Here is a 24355-nt window from a genome sequence, read left to right on the forward strand (position 1 = left end):
CTTATCCTGAAAATGCAGAAGGAAAATCTGGTAAAAGGTCTACAGGTAAAGAATTGCAGTACACCAATGCCAAACTGTACAACTTGCATAACTGAAAAGGCAGTCAAGCCTTCCTTCCCACGTTGTACAGAGAAGAGAAGCACAAAAGTCATGGACACTGTTCATACTGACCTATGTGGTCCGCTGAATGTACCTTCCCTAGGAAACAATAAGTACATTCTGATATTTATAGATGACTTCTCAAGATATTGTGTTGGATATTTTCTAGAGGAAAAGAGTCAGACACCGGAATTGTTCAAACTGTACTTAAACATGGTGAAGAACAAATTCCAGAGAGCTCCTTCCACCTTAATTTCGGATAATGGTGGAGAGTTTTGCTCACGGCAGATGAAGGCCATCATGGCACAAGAAGGCATAGCACATGTAACTACAGTTGCTTACACGCCTCAACAGAACTCCATTGCTGAGAGAAAGTTTAGGTCTATTATGGAGATGACAAGGTGCATGTTAAAAGAGGCCAACTTGTCACAGAAGCTATGGGGTGAAGCGGCGAATACGGCGATTTATTTGCAAAACAGATTGCCTACAAAGGGTGCAGAACGCACACCATTTGAACTTTGGCACGGGAGAGTCCCAAGTCTGCAGCACATACGTGTGTTTGGAAGTGTCTGTTATTACCACGTGCCCAAAGAGCGCAGACACAAGCTTGACTCCAGAGCAAAAGCAGGTATTCTGGTTGGATATGCTCCTGGAGGAAAGGGATATAGAGTTCTAGATCCAAAGAGTGGCAGAGTAGACCCATACCATGTGGTTCATTTTGATGAACTAGGAAAGTTTGATACAAAGAACACTGTTATTGACTGTTCTAGAGAGTCACCAGATGAAGAGTTTATAAGTTTTCCTTTAGCACAAGGAACTAATATACCTTCTAGTGTCACAACACCCCCTACAGGCGACACCCCAGAAGACGCAGAGGTCCAGACCCCTGGCGGCACCAGAGACGAAGAGGAGGAGCTGTACGTGGACATGCCAGCGTTGGAGGAGGATGAGGATGCTGATGCGGTTGCACAACCAGAGGTCAGATGCTCATCCAGAACCAACAAGGGCGTTCCGCCACTACGACTGTCCTACTTTGCAGGGTCAGCGTCTCCACCAGAACCTTCCACTTGGGAAGAGGTAGAGCAGATGCCAGCCACCGAAGCCAGTCTCTGGAGGAAAGCCGCGCAGGAGGAGATTGACGCACTGCACAAGAACAAGACCTGGACACTCACAAAATTACCTGCTGGTAAGAAAGCAATTGGGAGCAAATGGGTGTTCAAGGTTAAAAGGGGTTCAGAAGGGGAGGTGCAACGTTACAAAGCAAGACTAGTGGCACAAGGTTTTTCACAGCAATATGGCCACGACTATGACCAAGTCTTTGCACCGACAGTGAGATACAGTAGCGTAAGATTACTTTTAAGCATCGCAGCATCTAAAGGGATGGAGGTGAAACACATCGATATAGCTACTGCGTTTTTGCATGGGGAAATTTCTGAAGAAATTTACATGAAGCAGCCTAAAGGTTTTATAAAGCCAAATGAGGCACATTTGGTTTGCAAGCTTCAAAAGGGACTGTATGGTTTAAAACAAGCAGCCAGAGCCTGGAACTTGAAATTGCATGGAATGCTGGTGAAACTTGGGTACAAGCAAGGTGAAGCTGACAAGTGTTTGTACACTAAGCAGAGTAATGGACAATTTTCTTATATTCTTGCCTTCGTTGACGACCTTTTAATCGCAACGTCAAATGACAGGGATTATAAAAATGTAGTCCAGCACCTCAACAAGGAAGTGCAAGTGAAAGAATTAGGACCAGTTGAGTATTACCTTGGGATTCAAGTGGAAAGAGAACAGGATGGTTCATTTCTACTTAATCAAAAGCAAAAGATAATTGAACTGTTGGAGAGTATGCAATTGCAGGATGCAAAACCCGTCGACACCCCGATGGCTACAGACTTCTTAAAGAACCAAGAGGATTCGAAGCTGCTGCCAAACAACACAGAGTATCGTTCAGCAATTGGTAAACTTTTGTATTTAGTTACCACATGCAGACCTGATTTAGCCAATGCAGTAGGGATTCTCAGCAGGAAAGTGAGTAGTCCCACTGAGCATGATTGGGTTGGTGTGAAGAGGGTGGTTCGATATCTTAAGGGTACAATGGATTGTAAATTAAAGTTACCAGCTGTCAGTGACCCTAAGCTCATTGGGTACACTGATGCTGACTGGGCGGGTGATAATTCTGATTATAAATCCACAAGCGGGCATGTCTTTATGTATGGGGGCGGAGCTATTACATGGGGCAGTTATAAACAGAAATGTATAGCTTTATCGTCTACAGAATCGGAATATGTTGCGGCTACAGAAGCGTGCAGAGAGATTTCCTGGCTGGACCAACTCCTAACAGACTTTGGCGTGGAGAGAAAGGAACCTATAAGCCTGCTGGAGGACAACCAAAGCTGTCTAAAGCTGGCGCAGAGTGAGAAGTTCCTAGCACGCTCAAAACACATTGGGGTCAGGTTCCACTACGTTCGCCAGATGATACAAGATGGACTTGTCGAACTGTCATACTGCTGCACTTCAGAGATGACAGCAGACATCCTAACAAAACCCCTGCCAAGACAGAGTTTCCAGAACCTGCGTGTCAAGCTGGGACTCTTGGGTGGTTGAATAAAGTTGCTTATGTTTTGTTTTGTATGTAATGAATGTTGTGAATTGCCTGAGAAGGGGTTTGTGGGATGGAACACTGGGGCAGACAAGTCACAACAGTTCCTAGAGTGTCCACTAACAGGAACTCACCTGGAGAGACACCTGACTACAGGTCAGTTCCTGTTCCCTCAGACATGCAAATGAGTTGGATTAGATAAGCCCTAGCCTGCAATCACTCTCTCTCTTAGCTACTTCCTCCTTCGATGGGAACACATCTTCAGAGAATCTCCAGTTAGCATGGTTCTCACTCTAGGCCTGCAGCCAAGAGTGAGACCAAATGGAGTCTTACTTTACTAAGTAGTCTCTAGATATATAAGTACTTGTAACTTTTCTAAGCAAGCCTGCCTTTCTGAGATTATGCTGTAACTCAGGATGAAACTGTAAGTAAACTCTATCTTATTTTATAAACACTGTGTTGTGTATTTCTTTTAAGAGGGACAAAGGGGACCTTTGCCAGGAAGTGTAATATTGAACTATAAAGTGTAATATTGTTATAGAGATTCTAGCGAATCTAACGCACATGCTTTGCTGCGCACAAAAGGGGAATGTCACTCTGCTGATATTGGAAGCTTGCTAACACAAGCTTGGATAGGATCTATCTAATAATATATCCTAATCCACATCCCTAACATTCCCATAAATATATGCAATGAAGGCACCAGATGAGCCTCTCTGGGGAGAGCACTCCCAAAGCAGGGAGCCACCACAGAAAATGCCCATTCTCATGTTGCTGCCCTCTGGACCTCTTGTGGAGGAAGCACACAAAGAAGGGCCTCAGAAGATGGTTGCAGAGTCCAGGAGAAATAATGAGGGGTACCAATCCAATCCATGGTGCTGATGCTATTTTGTAGTTCAAGGCATAGCCCGGGACCATTTTGATAAAGTCACCGTCTGTCTCCTTGCTGCTTTAAAAAATGTGGTACAGTACTCCTGTGGCTAAGTACTCTAGAGATTCAGTCACTAAGCTTAAACACCAGACGTAGTATCAGTGCAGCCCTAAGGCCATGGTTGCATCAGTGCAAGGATTTTCCTTGCACAACCTCCTCTCCCTCTCTTCTCCCTCCATGCACCCCCTAAATCTGTTCTGAGGGTTCCCCAACCTAAGGTTTGGGGGTAGCATGGGTTGCTACTGGGTGAGGAAAAAGTCAAAAGTCAAGTCTCTGTATGCACCTAAAGAAGCTTTTGGGATCATTCTAGCTTATGGCCAACTTGCCCTTGTTCTCCTTCAATATAAATGAAGAATCCCAAAGCAACCCCAACAAGATAAACATCATTTTGTAAGGATTTTGTGACACTGGAATTAATGAAGCAAGGGAGGGGGAAGGGAAGAATGGCTAGCTGTCTCATCCAAGAGCAGGCAAGAGTAAAGAAAATAACTGCCGGATCAGAAAAGGAAGATTAAGCAACACACCTATTGTAAGAGATTAAGGTAAATGTATAAAGCACCTGCTTTTGGTGACAACCAATTGGTCACGGGTTTCATTGATGCCAACTTTCACAACTACACATTATGTTTTAGAGATTGCAAAGGTTGTTGTAGTGAACTATGAATTTCCAGAGCATGTATTACATTTCCTTTCATAAGTAGACTACTTTTGGGAAAGCAACCAATATTAATGTATGAAATGTTTCTAAGAGCAATGGGGATGAATCCCAAATACAGTGAAGCATGTTATACAAATTGGCTTTCAAAGCAAAAATTGCTTCCCAACAATTTGAAAGCTTCAAAATTTCTCACAGATGTCTTTCTTCCTTCTTCTTACAGTGCTCCTTCTCTTGGTCACAGCTGTGTTGTGCCAAAAAAAAAAAGCTGTATTAGCATGCAGAACCCTACTTTGATTCAGGAGACAGTCGTGCTAACTGGCCAAAGTAGAAGCCTTGCTGAGAGAGAAAATAAGAAAGCTAGTGGAATGGAGCTATCAATAATTCACTGAGAGTCCATGGATATCTGCTGACAACAGCCTTAAAAACATTCTAGGCACTTGGAGAAGGAAGAAATTCCCAAAAAGGTACCTAGAAGAGTGTATATCTGTTCCGGAAGGACAAAAGAGAAGAAAACACAACACATCCACGTGGAAAGAAACCATATTCAGGGATAACAGAACATATTAATTGTGGGTGTATTTCAACTTCTGAATAAGAAAATAGTTATCTATTACATTCGTTATGTGAAAATTAGCTTCATGTAAACCAAATTCTGGCTGCTGAGAAGTTTGAAGTCTCCCCCAGAGAAAGCTAGACAGATCAAGCAGCTGCCACCATCTCTCGCTTTCCATTGTTTATCTATGCTTATCATAACTCTTCTTTAGCAGCTAATTGTCCCTACTCCTCTCCCTTCTAACTCCTAAGGAAATTTAGATAGGCATAGATAAAGAAGTAGAGAATGGCAGTCAGCTTTCACTGACTTTCTCCAGGGAATGCTTCAGTATGTACTTTTGTAACCTCAGAAAATATTTAATAAAAAACCATTTAAAAAAGAAATCTCAAGCCTAACTTGCATATGGTATATGACTACTTGTAAAACGCTAAGTGTAACATTTTGCTAGCATCTTAAGCACAAAAATAACCTCAATACGAAGCAAAGCTAACCAGGCGGGCTATTTCCAGTGTGTCCAATGGAAATAACTTCACAAAAATCCTAAAGATGGCAGTTGCTTCACACATGCAAGCCAGACACTATTTTTCTCCCTCTGACTGTGTCAAGATAAGTGAGATTCTAGGGAAATGTTGCTATTAACCATAAGTAAATCACCTGCTGGATGGCAGTATATGTGGACAGGTTGCACACATGAATCAGTCTAAAAAGGAAGAGTAACATAAAAAATTAAGTAGGTACAACAAAGGCCTTAACTTTCCCCTTGATTGTAAGAACAAATCAACAACTCTGAATAATATTCTATGGATTCTTCGGTCACAAAACTAACAGAAATCGACATCCGTGGAATGTACATTACACAAGACATCTGGGATAACGCCTTCTCCCCACTACTACATTGCAAAATCAATTTGCCTTTTTGCATAATTTATACTTGGCAGCATTTTGGATGTTGTTGTTGTTGTTGTTTAGTCGTTTAGTCGTGTCCGACTCTTCGTGACCCCATGGACCATAGCACGCCAGGCACTCCTGTCTTGCACTGCCTCCCGCAGTTTGGTCAAACTCATGTTCGTAGCTTCGAGAACACTGTCCAACCATCTCGTCCTCTGTCGTCCCCTTCTCCTAGTGCCCTCCATCTTTCCCAACATCAGGGTCTTTTCCAAGGATTCTTCTCTTCTCATGAGGTGGCCAAAGTATTGGAGCCTCAGCTTCACGATCTGTCCTTCCAGGGAGCACTCAGGGCTGATTTCCTTAAGAATGGATAGGTTTGATCTTCTAGCAGTCCATGGGACTCTCAAGAGTCTCCTCCAGCACCATAATTCAAATGTTATTGTGCAGCAATTCTTCACAATGTCAGAAGTTCGGTACTCTGCAGCCACTGGTCACAATGGCAAACATTCAGTGAACAGGTATCTTCTGTCATAGTGCATTAGCCAATTTCAAGCTAGCTCAGTGGGGGTTGGGGGGGGGCTTGCCCCTGCTGCTCTTTTTTAAATGGTGAAACACAATGCTAATCAAAGAACAATTGAATGTTGTGTGCAAATGAATTAACATCCATCCATCCATAAATAAGACCATAAGAAGAGCCTTGCTGGATCAGGACAAACAGGAATTTGCAGTTAAACATAAAGTGGGAGTGAAGGGATATGTAAATGAATGCAAGCGTGCAGATCATAAATCAGTCTTTTAATTTATTTTTAATAGAGAGGTTTTGCACAAGAGCTGACCTACAAAATCTCTCTCTCTCTCTCTGTGTGTGTGTGTGTTTAATGTATGAACAGGAATCGACAACTATAAAACATGAACTCTGCCAGCACTTCACTGCACCTGCCCAATGTACAGGTAAGTGGAAGGTTCTGCCAGTGATACCCTTGCCAGTAGCAGTCTCGTGGACAGGGTTCTTTAGGGGCAGAGCTGGGCTGGCAAAGGATCCACTGGATCCTAACCTGGTTCAACTCCCGTTAATGAGACTGATCCTGGACTCTCTATGTGCCAGCTTGAAATCGATGCAGCAGAAATTGGAAGTGGCACTGCCACCCTCAACCTTTTGCCCTGGACAGCACAAGTGGCAGGGCTACAGATGTGGTGGTTGCTACACCACCCCATTCAGCCCCACTGCTCCTGCCAGAAATTAGGCTTTCTCCCCAAGTCCACCAAATCCAAAGCCATCATGGGTTTCAAGGATCCTTCAAAGCAGTAATTTTAACCAAGTTGATCATAAAAGACAAGAGCACATTTTACATGGTACAAGGAGTTCAGCACAAAATGATACAGGTAATGGTGCCAGCAGTTGTTCTTGGGACATAGTGACTTTAACAATGCACATTTGTAACTTAAGTCCTGCAGTAAGTTCAAGTTGTTCACATATTTCCGTCATGGTATATTAATCATTTATACATTCTACCAGTGATTCTCTATAATCTATATAATCTATACAAAATTGTGAAAATATTGAGTATATGAGGTTTTGCTTCAGTGGAAATGATATTCAGGTCACTTGCAGCCCCATTTCACATTTTATTTTACATCATCTCTTGATTACATGCTGTTGGAACTCCTTTTCTGATTATTTTATTTCTGGCAAGCTGCTTTTAAAAATCAAATCTTCAGCACAATGGTTCCATAACCACAAGGTCCTCTGTTAGCAAAGGCTCTACTATCAGCCCATGTAAGATAATGCCTAAATAATGTTTTATAAACATGCCCAAACTTAAGTACCTCAGTTGTGGCTCAAATCTAATGGGAACCAGAATCAAGGACTGTTAAGTTATCTTTTTCAACTTCTACAGTCCTGGCAAGTGCAGCTACTCTAAACAGCATAAAATAGTACAGGATGGGCAATACAACTTGACCACGTGTCCTTCAGTTTCTTAAAAATGCAAGTAACCCAATACACTTCTACTCACATTCTGTTGTAGTTCTATTCTCCAGATCACAATCCTAACTAGCCCTCATTATACAGAAAAATCGAATAGGCCTTAAAACTAATCAGGGCATCCTTAACAGAAGAATAAATATCCTGGCCATTTCATAGATAGAAATATATCAGGGTGACAATAATCAAGTTGCATCTTGCGTGGACAAAAGTCCTTTAGTCAGCTACAAATATGAGCAATCTAATTCAAAAATCTAATTTTTGAATTATGCTAAAAACAAAAGATATTCCTTAATTATTTCCTCTGATAAAGAAAGGAAGCAGAAAATCTGTAAACAAATGAAGAATAAACAATATTTTCTCAAAAGTGAAAGCATCCCACGCTACCTACCAATGAGGCCAAGGAACTAGACTAGAGGGCATTCCATGAGTCATCAGTGCTGCCAACTGACCTCAGAGGGACCACTATCCACTAGTGCAAAGCACTAGATCCCAGCTTACTTCCTTCTTATAGCAACTTCACACATTACCAAATTCCTAGATAGAAGACAGATTTAAAGTAAACTCTCACGTAAAGCTACCTATAGACAACAACATACTACACATGCATTTTCCACTGAACAAACATTTACTAGATGTACATGTACAGTCAGTTGCAGCTTCCTAGCAAGTGTACCTCAAGCAAGAATCCAGGGAGTAGACTTGTCAAATGCTATGTTTGCATAGAGATTTTGGTTGTAGCATGGAAATGCCCTCTGTGCAGGAGTCGGATTGTACGTGGAGCAAGCAGCCCTTAGTCAACAGTAAGATATCTAATGAATGACAGTGCTTTGGATCCAGGACAATCTTCTCCCAGGACAGAGTAAACAGCAAAGGAAGGCTGTCTTCCTTCGAGGAGAGAAAAGACCAAGAGAAAGGACTGAGGGGACAGAACATATGCATCATGCACAAAAGACGTGCACACACCACTAAATTATTTAAGGTAACTATATTTTATACTTTTTTCATCCTGTTTCTTCATTACTTGGTATAATTAACATATTAATTGCCTAACTTAAAATTCTGATCTGTTTATTCAGTGTTAGCTACCTGAGTTCTCCTCCAACTAGTACATTTACCTGTTGTCTAATTCTCCATTTTTTCAATTTCATAAAAGCTCTTCTGATTCTGGAGAAGTTGACTAGAGTATGCCTGAGTCAGCGCTGTAGCCCAGGCAGACAAGTGAGTGGGAGATGTAAAATATTTTTTAAACAAAAACTCTATCACACACATAGAGCTTATCAAAATTGCAGCCACATATTCTGGTTTCTGATGGGTAAATTTCCACTACAACTCTACTACTGTACAGAAATCAGAGCTCATAATTCATCACTGGTAGAATAAATAAGATATAGTTGTTTTCAAGGATATGAATTCCTTTATCAAGGAAGATTTCTTTCAGCTTGTGGCCCCTCTAATCTTCAGTATAGGGTAGTGTAGAAGAACACAAATCAAGAAAACTCTGCAATTCATTCTAGAAAGTTGTCTTAAGAGTCAGAAATAGAACCATGCAGACAAAATACTACCAGCCCTCTCACTGCTGCAGTAGTTTACATTTTGGCCATGCTAAAAGCTCTGTTGTTAAAAGAGAAGTGTCTGTACATGTCCAGCATCAAGCCATCAAAAAGGAGCCACTGAAATCAATAAAACAGGAACCGAAGAGACCCTTGAAACTCATTGTTCACTATCCTTACAGCAAATACCTCAAGTGATCAGGAGACTAGATCAGATATTCACAAATATCATCCCACAAACTTTTTGCCCTACTAAAGACTTGAGATTTCCAGCATATTAAGTATCCAGATAATCAATTACTTAACCTTTCTTTCATAAGTCCAACATCCCAGGGGGAGACACTGCAAACTACTGCAAACCTTTTACCAATATATAAAATAGCTCAAATAAGACTCTTTCTTTGATAGAGCTGTAGTGGATTCAGAGTGGATTCAGCCTTATACCTCAGTGAGCCATGCCACACCTTTATACACCACCACATTATACCTCTGCAGAGGTTCAGTATTCTCAATACAAGGTTGTGCCTGAAGCATAGCTGCCAAGTTTTCCCTTTTCTCGCGAGGAAGCCTATTCAGCATAAGGGAAAATCCCTTTTAAAAAGGGATAACTTGGCAGCTATGGCCTGAAGAGCAGTACCTGGGGCACTATTCATTTGGTACCTTGCCTTTTGTTTGGATTTGCTCCTTGCTCAAGGCAAGCTAAGCAAGTCTCAAGACATCCTGACAACACAGCAAGAGATGCTGCTAAAAGCAGGATGGAGGGATGAAAAGGGGGAAATATGGTCATCTATTGGGGGGGGGGGGAATCTGTGCCAGTATACAAGGCTAACATCAGGGGTAGCCAACATGTTGTAGGACTACAGTTCCCATCAGCCCCAGTCATGTTAGTTACCCCTGGCTTACATGATAACATACAAACATTGGAGTCTTAGGGCAGGCATCCCCAAACTGCGGCCCTACAGATGTTTTTGCCTACAACTCCCATGATCCCTAGCTAACAGGACAATGGTCAGGGAAGATGGTAATTGTAGTCCAAAACATCTGGAGGGCCAAAGTTTGCGGATGCCTGGTCTTAGGGCATTCCATATAGTAGTACAATTATGTCTGCAGTCAGCCAAGGTCTTCCAGAACTACTAGAAAGAGGGAGCTCCTGCATAACTGCCTCTGTTTCTCCCTCACATACACTCAAACTCCATCCCATCTATTATACTCCATCCCATCTATTCCTCAGATCAGAGCCTGAGGGCACCCAACTCTTTAAATGATAGGCCTTCTCCCACTACAGTGCTACAGTAAACTTTTCCTTTATATGACAGGTAGAGGCAGGGCCGGCGCGTCCATATAAGCGAGCTAGGCAACCGCCTAGAGCGCTGTCGTGGAGGGGGCGCTGCCAGCCTGCCCGCCGCTTTCCCTCCTGCTGCTGGCTGCAGAGGCGCTTCCCTGCAATGCCCTGCAGAGGGCGCAGGGCCGCGCCGCATGACGGGGAGGCAGGGGAAACTGAGTGTGTGCGCGCCCAGCGCAGCAGCGACAGCGCCGGCCGGCCGAGCACCATGAGCCAGCCAGCCAGCCAGGCGGCCACCGCCAACGCGCCTCAGAGCCTGCATGGCCTAAGGCTGAGTGGCGTCGGGAGGCCTGCAGGCCCTTCCGCACCGCCGGGGCGACGGACAGCGTCGGGAGCGCTGCTGGCCCCTTCTGCGCGACCGGAGCGTCGTGGGCTGCATGGCCCAAGGCTGAGCGGCGGCAGGAGGCCCGCGGGCCCTTCTGCGCCGCCGGGGCAATGGACAGCGGCGGGAGCGCTGCTGGCCCCTTTTGCGCCGCGAGCGAGTTGGCGGCTGATTGACCACTGAGTTTGGCGCCACTGAGTTTGGCGCCCCTTCCGCGCCCCTGATGGCCAGGTAAAGAGACTGCTTTTTACCCCTTCCCCTCACCAACAACCAAGGAACTCTCTTTTTATTTTTTTTTTATTTTTTATTTTTTCTATTTTTATTTTTTCTATTTTCTATTTTTATTTTTTCTATTTTCTATTTTTATTTTTTCAATTTTTATTTTTTCAATTTTTATTTTTTCTATTTTTTCATTTTATTTTTTATTCCACTTTTATTTTTTCTTTAAAAAGTCAACAACCCTGGGAAATGGGGGGGCGGGCACCAGAAGGTGATCTCGCCTAGGGCGCAAAAAAACCTAGCTCCGGCCCTGGGCAGGGCTTTGGTGTCTTTGACAACAATATGTCAAGGAGAATTTCAGCAGTCCCCACCCTGCCCCCAACCTGAGGATGCAGCAATGGAAAAAGCAGAATCTGCTGAATTTCTGTCTTCAATGTATCTGGCAAAGGCACAGAGCCTCTATCAAGGGAACAAACCTAATGGGAGGTGAGAGGGGATTTGTTCACTGTCATTGTTTGCTTTTAATCAGGTTTGTCTGCTTGTCTGTGGTAAGAATTGCTTTCAGACAAATAGTTATCATTCCCCCCCTTTTAAACCACAAGTGATTAGCAAGGTAGGTGTGGGGAGGTGGGCTAATAAAAAATAAACCACTGCAGGCTAGCAACCTTAGTGGTCAGTGCTACTTTTAGCCATTCTTGAGGGTATGTTTTACAGGTTGTTTTAAGTGGTGAATTGGAAGCTTTAATATACCAGGCACTATTTCCAAGAAAAGGCTTCTGTCTCAAGTAAAAGGGGTCCCAATCCTTTAGAATGTTGTCAGTGAATGTTCAGTGCTTGGGGGGCGGGGGGAGAGAGCTACTAATGACAAAGTTTGACCAAGTTTGAGACAGAGGAAACACCATGTCATTGTAAGCCCTGCATAAAGAGTGCATGGTTTTCTTACCATTCATTTTGTTTGTTTAAAAATATTCCCTCCGTCTGTTTTCAGAATTTGACTTTGTATCAAAATTCACCATTTAAAAAGGATCCAGAATTCTCCAGTGCGGCACCTTCCCTGGGAATACTTAAGACCTCTGTGACCTGAGGGAAGCCAGAAGCCAGGATACCTATGTCAAGAAAAACACATATGTTTTCATCAACAGCCTGAGAGAGCTGTTACGGCAGCATGTATCCCACCACCCCTGGAAATCTATTTGTTTCATAAACTTAACATTGTAACTAACCTTGGGTGCCTTGGCAAAAAGGCGGTATATAAATGTAATAAATACACAAATAATAAAATTGACATGTTACAATATGTTACATATTGATGGTGCAACAGATCTCATTTGTTAGATCTCCAGAAATGATCACACCACTGTTTATTTTATTTTTTAAATGCATTTGTGATTAAGGAAGCTACATGGGATTTTCCCTTTTAACACCCTCCCCACAGTGCAGGAAAAATATCTAAATGGCCTGAAGTGAGGGCCAAACCAGACATGACATCCGGAGATTGGCAATTGGATCACCTCAGTATTCTTCTTTGGTTTTTAAACTTAAAAGTAAAGCAGCCATCCTGTCCATTTCTGCCATTTTCCTACCGTAAGTTAAATTCCCACCTCTGAAGTCCCATAGGGCACAGAAATCTCCAGTGTAAAATACAAATTATAGCAAAAGTGTTCAGCAAATACTATGTAGTCAGGTACAAGACACTTGAGCAAATGCTTCTAGCTTCATCCCAGGCTATGGCAAACAATGTAATGGGGGAGAGAGAGAGAAACACTTTCTGGAATGGTTTTAATAATCAGCCACAGGGTAATTTGAGGTGTTTCTTTCTGAGGGTGGAAATTTTGTGTTTTACATAGCTATAAACATCTGTTTGCAGTCGCTGCTGCTGCTGCTGCTGCTGCTGCTGCTGCTGCTGCTGCTGCTGCTATTCCTACTACTGGTACTACCCACTAAACAACTCTTAATATTCCCACTCAAATCTTAGGATAAGAAGAAGTTGTGTTCTTCCAGCTTCTGGAAGCTGAACCAAACAAGCTGTAGTAAGTGCAGCCCAGTGCACTACATGTTTGCTTCTACATGTTTATTTCTCACAAAAATAAATGGGACATGGCACAACTGACTTTAGTCCAATTCATTTAAAGGGTCTTTTAAAACGTATTGAAATTAGGCCTATTTCTCATTAAGGTATCTCTGTCTGGGGCGTATCTCTTCTCAAATTTCATGACTGAATGCTTCTCTGCACAATGCTAGATGTCAGAGGGAAAGTCTAGCCTTCTTACTGACAAGCTAGCGTTCTATGAACAGCACTGTTTTGGCTACTGAGAAATATTCAGTCATGTAAGCCCCTATCTGAAACGTGATGTACTACAGCAGGGGTGAGAAGTGTTTGGTCTGTCAGGAGGTCCAATCCCCCCCCCCCAAACCATGCCCACCTGTCAATCAGCTGGCATCACTGGGTGGCATCAGCTGAGGTGGGTGAGTGAGTTGCTACTTTGCCACTGAAGCAGACTCCTTCCCCCAACTTTCAGGTCAACTTTGACAGGTGGTTGGGAGGGACTGCTCGTGTATCAGTGACCTGACATCATCAAGACACCAGATAATTGACAGGTAGGTGGCCCCACCCACATGTCAAAGGGGTGATGGGGGAATTAAGATCTAGTCCGTTGGGCCAAAAAGATTCTCCATCCCCTTTTGACAGCCACAGGTTTACAACCTCTGTAAGTACTAGACCTTATTCTTGACTTTGCCTAAGATATTAAGATCTAAATAGAGAATAAATGCAAAAGGAAAAATGAAAAACTTATTAAATATGAAATCAGTGAAGTGAGCTAAACTGAATGAAATCAGAACTCCTGTCTAAAGAATGCTTAATCCTTGTGGTTTTCAAACTCAACAGGGTAGATACCATCAGCAAGGAAAGTAGTCGCTGTCTACCAGCTAAAGAAGGGGGACGCAGGTGGCGCTGTGGGTTAAACCACAGAGCCTAGAGCTTGCCGATCAGAAGGTCGGCGGTTCGAATCCCTGTGACGGGGTGAGCTCCCGTTGCTCGGTCCCAGCTCCTGCCAACCTAGCAGTTCGAAAGCACGTCAAAGTGCAAGTAGATAAATAGGTACCGCTAAACGGCGTTTCCGTGTGCTGCTCTGGTTCCCAGAAGCAGCTTTGTCATGCTGGCCACATGACCTGGAAGCTGTACGCCGGCTCCCTCGGCCAATAATGCGAGATGAGCGCCGCAACCCCAGAGTCGGTCACGACTGGACCTAATGGTCAGGGGTCCCTTTACCTTTACCTTACCAGCTAAAGAACATATTGATGCTATGCAATTCAAACCTATGTTCACCATGAGTTAAACACCTTATTTGCACATTCCAGAAAGTAAGAGTTTCTCCCCCTACACTAATTTGGATTTCCAAAGGCCTCCCAAGGTCTCATGACCACAGGACACACACATCATGTAAACGTACATGTATTTGCCCTTCCCCTTGCATTCCAAACGGCTTTACTGCCCTGGCAGTGATCACTGCCCCATTCCATGAGGATTCAAAATCTCTGTTTTTAAGCGCTGAAGCAGAGCAAGAGAGTAACAGTTTCCTGTCTTTTGTTCAACTCAAGCATTAAATTACTTCAGAATAGCTCTTTGTTTTAAAATGCAAGTCTCTCTCTCTCTCTCTCTCTCTCTCTCTCTCTCTCTCTCTCTCTCTCTCTCTCTCTCTCTCTCTCTCTCTCTCTCTGTAGGAGCATAATGGTACAAGTGTACCAATAATGAAAGGTCTGAAAGAGACAACCCTGCAGATGTAGCTTGGTGTACAACTATGCTGACTTCAGAAAGATGCTGTCATGACCAAGTGAGAGACTACTTCATTTGGAACCTGTGGGTCACTCTGGCATGACTGGGAATCCCCTTGTTAAGTGATTGTTCAGTGCCTAATACAACCAGGTTCTAGTCCATATTGAGGGCTACCGGTATCTATTGCAAAGACATAACAAAATAAGACAATGTAGATTTCAACAAGTGGTGAGTTTTCTGTTCGAGAAAATCCCAGCCTCTATTTCAGTGTTTCTCTAACTGTTGTACATGTGGCCTTTGTGTTGTAGCAGCATAAGCATGGTTCAGGGCCGTCTTAAGCACATCCGGCGCCTTGGCGCAAAGGTCCCTCCAGCGTCCCCTCCCTTTCCCAAAATTTAGCCTGGGGCAGAGGGCACCATCGGGGCTACCTGACTACAGCCCGCCTCTGGCGCTCTTGCTGCTGCCCAGGTGAAACGTTCTTAAAGGTTTAATATCTTTCCTTCGCAAACTGCATATAGTGCAGGGGAGAGGAGAGTTAATTGCAGGGCATCCAGTATGCAAGGTATCTCCCACCCCACCCCCACCCCCGCCACCATAAAGAGAAAGCCAAGGGAAGGTAGAAGGGGAGGGACACACACTCTCTCAAAACTGTCCACATTTGCAAAGTACTACAGCGAGACCCCACTTCAGAAACAGCAGCAGCAGGAAGTCCCTGCCTGCACCACCAAAGAAGCTTTACTAGAGAAAAAAGAATCACTCTGTAAAGTTGCTTTTCCAAGCCCAACAGAGTCTATAAATCAAGGCGCGGGGGTGGGGGAGGGACGGCTTTCTCTGAGTCCCACCAATACATCTCTGCGTTCCCCAAATAATAAAGAGGTCGTGGCCGCAGCGTGGGGGGGGGAGTGTGTGCACTGACATCCCCCCTCTCCCCGCAGTTCTACTTCACGCCCCGTAGCCGCCCTGTCCTTCGCGGAGGGAGGGAGGGAGGAGGGGGAAGTTACTCACAGCAGCCAAGGGAGAGGAGGTGGCAGCAGCGGCGGAGCCATAGGGCTTAGTGGCTCGTTGCACCCTGCTGGGGTGCCCCCGAGAGGCCAGCGCCCTGGCGCAACGAGCCACTAGCCTCTATGGGAAGGACGCCTCTGGCATGGTTGGTGCAGTTTGACTGTGGATTATTATTTCTACCCTTTCCTTTTAATATTTAAACATTAAGTAGTGGCTAAGAAGTAATTCAAGGTCATATTGAACACATCTTATTAGTAAACTACTAAAGGGTTTGTACAACAGTTGATTTTTCTTTGTTTTTAAGCTATGGGTGAAGAGGACATAGACACAACTACAGAACCCTGTAAAGGAGAAAATAATACTTAAACATCTAGCTATGAAAGATACTGTCGTTTGATAAGTATAGACCTAGAACACTGGATTCAATGTCCTATGCTGATTGGGTGGCTTTGTTGCTCTGTTGCTCTCTTTCAGTCTCAGTTCCCACCTTAGTGCAAGAACAAATAAGCACTTTGCAAACTAAAGCAAATAGTAATAACCAAATAGTGTTGTACTGTACTTGGAAATGAGAAGCCAGAGATCAGAACTGCTCAGCCTTAATAAACTCACTGGCTGCTTTTCATAATAATAACACTGGCATTTTTCCAGCAGGCAACATACCAAATGGGTAGACATTTAACATTAAAAAGGAAATTATCACAAAGCTTCGGATTTACAGCAGGCTGTGAAATTTATTGTTGCCACTACCTGGAGCACCCTTTACAACAGAGATTCTGAACTGAATTAATTTTTATCTGTGCATGCCACCTACCGGTACCTATTATTCCCATCTCACGATCCAGGATTGAAAACTGCTTAACCTCCTATTCTACCACCACCCTCAGCACCCACCATGACCCATTGGTCTGACCTCCTGACATTTGGGAATGTTTTATTTATTACTAGCTGGCCCGGCCACGCGTTGCTGTGGATTTTTGTGTTAAATGGACCTTTTTCTGTTAAATGGACCTGCAGAGTCTCCCTTTAGAGTCCCCTCACCTGCCCTGTCCCAACCATGACTCCCCTACTTTAAGTTTCAAAAATAAGACTCCCCCACCCACGTGTGTTCCTGAAAATGTCCCCACCCCCACTGCTTTGGCTAACTCAGGGTCCTACCCCCCCATGGCTATGTGTTCCCCCTCCCTTTGTTGTGCCTCATCCCTGTGATTCCCCCACCCTGTGAAAGGCCCATATTCTGTTTGTTTTTGCCTGTGGTCTACAGGGCAATGTTGCGGGCTACTCAGTTTTCCCTGTCCCAACCCACCCACCCCCCACTGCTTTGGCTGACTCAGGGTTATTCCTTCCTCCTCATGGCTATGTGTTTCCCCTCCCTCCCTTTGTGACCCCCCCCCCCGTTGTGAAAGCCCCTTGTTTTTGCCTGTGGCCTACTGGGCAATGGTGAGGCCTACTCATTTTTCCCTGCTGGGCAATGCTGCAGCCTACTCAGTTTTACCTGTCCCAACCCACCCCCACTGCTTTGGTTGACTCAGGGTTCTTCCCCCCCCAATGGCTATTCCCCCCTCCCTTTGTTGTGCCTCATCCCTGTGGCCCATCCCACTCCCGTTGTGAAAGGCCCTATTCTGTTTGTTTTTCCCTGCTTGGCAATGCTGTGGCCTATTGAAAAAGCTGGGCCTTGTTGCTGCAAAAGGACTGTTTTCAGTTGGTTGCTGTGGAATTTTGTGATGTCATCTGGCGGCACAGCTTTGGAGGCAGCAGCGTGCGATCTTCCTTTCTACTGGATGCTGCTGGAGTCTTCAGAGCTTCTGGTGGTGACGTCTAATTTGGGCGCCACTTTTTGTGTTTAATCATTATTTTAGGTGTGAAAGGTGTGTTTTTTTGAAAAAAAAATTATGCCAGATCCCTCCCTGATGGGCATGGACGTTGTTGCCAAATTTGTTACATTACGGTTCAGCAGTTATGGAGAAAGGCTGTGACTTCCGCACGCGCAATGCCTACATTTTTATATATATAGATTGGATGCTCTGGAAAAACAGAGCTAATTCAGTATGAAGCTACTAATTTCATATAAGTCATAAGACTATTATCTACATATTTTTTTCCTAGGGCTGCTTATTATTCTCCTGCATAAACTGGCAGAACTGGAAGTATCATATAATCAAAGAAATAAATCACTTGTTAATATGTACCTATGAGCAATATGTCTTTTCCAAAAGACAATAAGATGAATTGTTTTACTTTGGTTATTGGCTTCTATCTCGCTAATCACTTTGACTCTATGGACTAGTGCATTAAGTAGCATCTTGGGTCAGGCTAATTCATTACCATACGAATGAAGCATGTTTCAGAGCAGAAAGGCCAGACAAAACCCATGACTTACAGTTATAAAGGAAGCAAAGCACTTTTGTCCAATTTCAAAGATCAGTGCATAAGAGTCCTTACCTACCGGTATAGATAGCAACTGCACACAAATTCTGTAATTCAAACAATGAGTTACAGGAACAGTATAAGAGAAGGTGGGCACCTATAAGCACATTTATGAAAAGTAAAGGTAAAGGGGCCCCTGACCATCAGGTCCAGTCATGTCCGACTCTGGGGTTGCGGCACTCATCTCGCTCTATAGGCCGAGGGAGCCGGCGTTTGTCCGCAGACAGTTTCCGGGTCATGTGGCCAGCATGACAAAGCTGCTTCTGGCGAACCAGAGCAGCGCACGGAAACGCCGTTTACCTTCCTGCCGGAGCGGTCCCTATTTATCTACTTGCACCACCAGAAAGCTCACACTTACTTGTCTCAGCCAACATATATATCCATGTTTATTTCCATGTGTATACTTCCAGTATCCACAGTAAACATACTTAAGGACATGCAGTGTTCTCCTGAAAATAATTTGGTAGGCTCTGCAGAAATGATTTGCGCCCTACGCTATATACACTTCATAAGACAATATATAAATCTATACTACCTATCAGGTATCCTTATGCAGAATGAACACTTCTTGCAACAGCCCACTTTTTTCCTCCTCCTCCCTTCACCTACCTTCTCCAGCCAAGAATGCCTGCCTAGTTCTTTTGCCCCTCCTTCTCATACAAAAGAGAAGGCAACATTACATGATTAACTAGGTCATAGACATCCATAAGAATACTGCACGCCGGACAGGATTCCTTATCCATGTTTCAAATGGGAACCTCTGTAGATGTCTGCAAGTCTGGTTCCGTATTTATGCAGACTCTCCTCTGACCCTGTGCACCTATAAAAATCCTCTAGATTAGGGTAAAGAGAAGTATTCCTTGAGCTAATAATGTCCCTGAAAAGAATATTCATAAGCCTGAGTTGGGTCATGTGTGTGACACAGTGTTTTACTGTTTATAATTGGGCTTCAGTTTCAAATGAATGCGTGCAGCCAGTTTATAATTGCAATAAATACATCTATGCTTTGAAAAATAAGACTCAAAAGTCCAAAAACAAATTACCTTCTCACATAAGATGAAGCGTCACAAAGCAAAATTCCACTACTTGAACAACAGCTATTGTTCCTCTTAAAAGCAAACTTTAGAAAGGGAACGAGACACAAATCTACAGTAAACAGTAGTTTTAAGACCATGGAACAGTAAGCAGGAAGGATTAGCAGCTGAGATTTGGTCTCCTGTGTACATTCCTCAAAACAAACGCATAGCTTCTGTCTGCTAATACAAAGCAGTGAACTTTCATAGTAAACAAGCAGTTGCTTTAGGATAAAAAGTCTGCCACTTCCTAAGCATATTGTTCAAAACATATGCAAAGCAAAACTGCAATATATATTCATGTAGAAAAATCGCCTTTAGGCATTAGTTAGGATTTGTAGAAATTTAATTTGAACACAGAAAAAAACTGCCATATTTATTTGGAAAGCAACATAGTCCCTCATACTTCATGCAATTACCTTGTAAAGTAGGACAGCAAAGTCCTTCTCAGAAATAAACAATGCAGTACAGTACATGGAAATAGGAACACAGTAAGTGGGAGTAAGATAAACTCATGCCTCCAGATTGAAAGGTATCACCACTTTTTATACATATACTGTATAACTGGATGAGCGAATGGTGATTCCCACTGGCCCATCCTCCAAAACACAGCAAACACTTTTTACTGGATTTCTGCTAACCTTATTGTGACAATTTGTACAGCTTGCTTTAATCAAGCTAAAAGCTTATTGCTCTAAGATCAGAAAAATATTAAATTTATTTTTATTCTCATTTTTGGAAACAAGGGCAACGGAACATAAAAACAACAACAATGAAATGAAATATCAACTTAATACTAAAATAGAATTTTAGGAGGAGACATTCCCACCTCTCAAATGCAACATAGTTCATACCAATTTCCTGAGTAGGAGCTTTCCTTTGACTCCCATTTTTGTCTCTCTAACCCAGGCATCCCCAAACTGCGGCCCTCCAGATATTTTGGCCTACAACTCCCATGATCCCTAGCTAACAGGACCAGTGGTCAGGGTTAATGGGAATTGTAGTCCAAAACATCTGGAGGGCCGAAGTTTGGGAATGCCTGCCTAACCCTTAAAAAATGACACTTGACTGTCTAAAAACAAACCATCACAAACTTACATATGAAATGTAGAGTGTCTTTAACAGATGCCCTATACAAAAACTAAGTAACATAAACATTTATATAAGCAAGAATGCAATAAATATCAACTACACCCAAAGTGTTTAAATTTACTGATGCTTATAATTATAGGTAGGTATTTATAGAATGGAAAAGCACTCATTTATCAACTGTCCAAATGAGTGGTAGTTAATAAAGTAAACAATCATTCTTAATACGATGTTATAACAAAATCAGCTGATATGTTCTTGAAGGTATTACCACAAAACATTTGCAAGTTGTAGTGTGGTAGAAATACAATATAGGCTGTTCTGTGTTACTAATATTGGTATTTATCTTGACAGATAAGTTGTGTAATATAAGACAGGCAGATGTCAACAGTTATCCTTTCACCATTAGCAAACTATTGCTCTTGAATGTGCATGGGAAGCCATCCAAAAACTAGCCTTTTGATCATTGTTCTAGGCAATTTGGTGTTTCCTGGAACCCAGGACACTGTGGACCTCTGTGGATTCCACCTGTCTGCTTCACAAATTCTGGTTCCCAGCTGGGATCAAATCTACAGTTGATTTAGCCATGCTAAATACTGAACAGGGTGGTCCAATTTTTTTTGCTGGTCTGATAGTCAGTCAAAGCTGGGCAACCACCAAACCTCTCCTTTCCCTAAAGGGCTGCACCCCTGACCTTATACTCAATCCCTGAAACACTATGTGAGGTGAAGAACAGTCCCTTGATCTTCTTCCTAGCTTCCAAGTTGGAGGGAGGAAGGATTGTTCCTAGAACTATGCTGTGCTTCTGAGGCACACCAAGCACCCTGGAAGTAAAGAGCCAAACATGCAGCCAGCCTCCTCCAGTTTGGGAGGAAACGAACTTGTCCTTGCTGTGGCGCTGTGCTTCTTCAGTGCCCTGTGTGCCTCCACAGCAAAACTGGAAAGGTGACCCTCCACCTGCTCATCCCAGCTTCAAAATTGAGAGGAGGGCTGAAGCTCATCACTCTCATCAACCGTGGTGAATACAGTTGCAGAACCTGACATTGGGTGTTTTGAGTGACCCAAAGCAAGGACAAACAAGGCTTCCGTGTCTTTAATAGTAATGTAGGAAAGGAACTGTATCAGCTGTACCTTTCCTTACCCTTGCATGAACAAACTGTATTTACAGAAATTCCCTTCTCCATATAAGGCTTAAAGGCACAAAGGTATTGGTCTCCTTTATATTTATAAAGCAAGCCCACCCACCTACCCCAGCAGAAGCAGCAGAAGAAAGTGGAGCAGCAAATCCACGACTACATCCAAAGTCCTGCTGCCAGAGCGGAAGGGGGAGTTGCTAATTTGTTGCAGATGAGCTCAAGGATTTGGCCCCCTTTGGGAATTCACAAAGCCCTGGATCTTTCAGATGCTACCATCAACATCCCAGAGGACTTATTTCCCTCAGCACCTGCTGGAAGAGACCTCTATACACCATCCTAACCTCCCCTAAGCCAGCAACAGGGGGAGTTAGGACTGCACTCACAGTCACTTAAGTTTGGGGTAATGGGCAGGGAGCTGGATTCGGACAAGGAAAAGCTGGGCTAAATCAGAAAACTCTCTGGGCAGCCTTGGAGAAGGCACTGTTTCTCAGTCTGCTCTATATTAGAGGGTTGCTGACAGGAGGAAATGAGAGAACTCCTATTAATTGCCCTTAGCTCCCTAGAGGAATAAGCAAAAGAAGGACCCTTAAGGAACTCAGGTAACCAAGACTCTTACCTAAACATGGCAGATTGAAAACTATTTTATCCTTTAGTCTCTCTCTCACACACACACACATACACTTTTATTTGTTTCTTTGTTTATTCAAGAACACAAAAGTTCAATAACATATTAAAATAAGGAAAAAATACAACTGCATGAAAATCAAAATTAAACAGTCACACACAAAAAGACACAGGTTTGGATCACTGTATTTGTAATCCCTTGCCTTTAGTAACCTTATATGTTTCATTTTATACTCTATTTTGCTTCCCCTGAATGAATATTTGAAGGTGGGGATATATTTTAGAAAAACATTCAATGTTTTACTTTGGATTTAACTGAATCTCTTTCCTCCAGTGAGGCTTAGCTGCTTTGTACCACAAACTGGAATATAATACTCCTCATGAAAGTACCAGTATGTTGCTCTCAACACAGAGCTGAAAAAGTTTACATGAAGAGATTTCCCATCAGTTGAATGTACTTCTGTTTGGAATTAACCAAGAACATCTATCTACCTGCTTGAAAATAAATTTCTGGTAGGACAGTAGCAGCTATTAAAACTTCCATTTTCAACTAGACAAAACAAGCAGAGATAAGAGGTAAAAAGAGATATTGAAGAGAGGCTACGCTTTACTTATTTCATGATCTGCCACTGGTTTTGGAACAAAGAAGTTCAATGGTCACTATCTTTGCTGCTAATTTTCAAATGCCTCTTGAAGATCTTTGTATGCTGGCAGGCCTATTCAGTTGTTTAAACTTTTTCAAGATGAACCAGTCATTTTTAGTATCATTTTGTATTTATGGTATTTTTATGTACTTGTGTATTTGTTGTACACTCCCTAGATATTTTACATGGAGGACAGTCTACAAATATGTTTTATAAATTAAAAAAATGTTGTGGGTGGACATATTTGATATCTGATTACCTGAGTAAAATGATTTAAATCTCCTTTTGTGTATGTTACAATGACTTGTTTGGAGGGAAATGTATATAAGCACAATAAAGAGTTGATGACAATGAGATGATTTTCAAATATATGGAATTTTAGAATATATGATACTTAGCAAATAGATGGTTTTAAAATCATTTTATGAGCAGGGAGAGGCTGAACAAGAAGTTTACTTTTATCATTCCAAAGCTGAATAGCTTCCAACAGCTAGTTAATTGTTCCCATTTGGTTCCACCTATGTTTGGATTTTTATAGGGGCTATTATCTTATTGACTAATTGCTAGATTTTCATATTGGTGACTACAAAGTAGTAAGCAGAAAACAATGCATAACAAAGGCCACTAAACTACCGGTAACAGCAGGGAACAACTGGTTTAGATGACAAATTTTCCCAGCAGAGAGAGCTGATTAATCAAGCTCTGTTTGAAATTCTGTATCCTGGAACAAGCATTAGGATGAGGAAGCTAAATATATTTCAGAGAGCACTTGATTTGAAATTCTACTTCTTTCCCTCCTCTTGGAACTGCTCACTCTGAGACTAGAAGAAGGAGAAACTTCCTGGATTAAACTGAAAGTGCTCCACTGGAGAACTCATTCTACACTTTCTAAGATAAATGCAAAATGGAGAAAACACAAGCATACCACTCTGAAGAATAAAGCAAAATAGATTTGAAGTTTTACTCTGTTCTGTTGTCTTGTATCACAAAACCTAGCTCTGCTGTTTAGCTACAGTGGAAGATTTTCAGAAGAGAATGAAAGGGAACAGAACAGAACAGAAAAGGGACTATGGTAGTTAGCCCAATCTTTCACTCAAGCCTTTGTAAAATTGCAAAAGGTTTATCTATTAAATCCACCGTTGATTTTATCACCAATGCATACATCTACATATCAGAAATGCAGCTGAATCCAACTATGACAGGTATGGGGGACCCTCCCCCCCCTATGTTGCTGAACTTCTTCTCCCAAGTAAAATAAAAAAATTCCTTCAGTAGCACCTTAAAGACCAACTAAGTTTTTATTTTGGTATGAGCTTTCGTGTGCATGCACACTTCTTCAGATACCTTCTTCCTCTCCCAAGTTTGCCAGCTAGCACGATCAGGGATGACAGGAGTTGTAGACCAAAAACATCATGAGTTCTACAAGTACCCCCTCTGCTA

The 24355-nt window shown here is 42.8% G+C and overlaps 1 protein-coding gene across 10 annotated transcripts in view; it reads right to left on the reverse strand.

The window, feature by feature from the left end:
• DAGLA (diacylglycerol lipase alpha) overlaps nt 1-24355 on the reverse strand; it is a 94210-nt gene that overhangs the window by 57171 nt on the left and 12684 nt on the right. For 5 of the 10 annotated variants that reach the window (XM_060276967.1, XM_060276969.1, XM_060276962.1 and 2 more), the window contains one exon: nt 8389-12254. The exons of 2 other annotated variants lie outside the window; for them this stretch is intronic. The gene's annotated coding sequence lies outside the window, so the exon portion shown is untranslated. The remainder of the gene's footprint in view (nt 1-8388; nt 12255-24355) is intronic. 3 more of the 10 variants (XM_035123634.2, XM_035123552.2, XM_060276978.1) reach the window with 2 other exon arrangements.

This window comes from Zootoca vivipara, chromosome 1 (genome assembly GCF_963506605.1).
Source record: "Zootoca vivipara chromosome 1, rZooViv1.1, whole genome shotgun sequence".
In the NCBI taxonomy this organism is placed as follows: domain Eukaryota; kingdom Metazoa; phylum Chordata; class Lepidosauria; order Squamata; family Lacertidae; genus Zootoca; species Zootoca vivipara.